The sequence below is a fragment of the Etheostoma spectabile genome, chromosome 21 (genome assembly GCF_008692095.1).
Source record: "Etheostoma spectabile isolate EspeVRDwgs_2016 chromosome 21, UIUC_Espe_1.0, whole genome shotgun sequence".
NCBI lineage: Eukaryota > Metazoa > Chordata > Actinopteri > Perciformes > Percidae > Etheostoma > Etheostoma spectabile.
The window spans coordinates 11,608,161-11,608,642 of record NC_045753.1 but is presented as its reverse complement, the minus strand read 5'-3'; positions in this window follow the sequence as shown (position 1 = coordinate 11,608,642).

The following is a 482-nucleotide window of genomic DNA, read 5'->3' as shown; positions in this document are numbered from 1 at the left end:
TGTGTGTGTGTGTGTGTGTGTGTGTGTGTGTGTGTGTGTGTGTGTGTGTGTATCTGATTGTACGGCAGCCTCGGCCACAGTGTATGAATGTGCGTGAATGTTGAAGGTTTTCTTTATGATGTAAAAGCTTTTTGAGTAGTCGTTACGACTAGAAAAGCTCTAATCAAAATTTACATTTACAGAATCACACATTCGCGAGGCAGAGAAACATAAATAAATATTAAATATATCCGTAAAGCGACGGCTTCCCGCTGTCTGCAGACTATCCACCTCTCCTCCTCTGCCCTTTTCACCCTTTTCTTTCTAAATCCCTCTGCTTTTCTCTTGGTGACTTCACGTTTTAATCTTTTATACGTGAATCATTTAAATTATAATCTTGTGTTTTTTGAGGCGGTCTAGCTCCGATAGAGATCTCAGGACTCTGGAGAGCTCTGGTTCATCTGATCGGTCTCATCCTGATGAAACATGCATAAGATGTCAGC